This window comes from Emys orbicularis, chromosome 2 (genome assembly GCF_028017835.1).
Source record: "Emys orbicularis isolate rEmyOrb1 chromosome 2, rEmyOrb1.hap1, whole genome shotgun sequence".
Classification (NCBI taxonomy): Eukaryota; Metazoa; Chordata; order Testudines; family Emydidae; genus Emys; species Emys orbicularis.
In genome coordinates this window covers 141,485,953-141,486,483 of record NC_088684.1, presented here as the reverse complement: position 1 = coordinate 141,486,483, position 531 = coordinate 141,485,953, and positions in this window count along the sequence as shown.

Below are 531 nucleotides of genomic sequence, written 5' to 3'. Positions count from 1 at the left end.
CTCTGCAGTAACCAAGCCAATCCCCCAAACAGTAAATGCAACATAATGTGTATATGTATATAAAAAGGAAGAGGTTTTTTGTGTAACTTTGGGTGTGTGGTACGCTCTATATCCACCCCCTATGCTTGAATCTGATCAACTCAGCACAGCTTTGCTGTAGGCCAAATAAAGATACTCAAGTGACAAAAATCTGGAGTCAAACTGAGTTCTTGGGCAGCTGAATGGGGGAAAAAAAAAAGGTCTCTGAGGGAATCCCAACACAGGCCCGCCTCCGTGCCTGATCCACCTAGGATAGGAGTTTGTTGCAGCGCTAGGCAGCCTGGACTCAAAAACTGTAGCAGCTCACGCTTTTAGCTGTAGAAGTCCCCGGGTCAAGTCCCCGGGGTGTTGACCAAGATGGTGGCACCTTCCTTTGAAGAATCTGATAATGGCTACTGCCAGGCTTCATGCATCATCCATGGGTATGGAGAGATACAAGTTAAATAATAATAGAAGAGGGATCATTTGGACTTTGCCTGCTACCGATGCCCG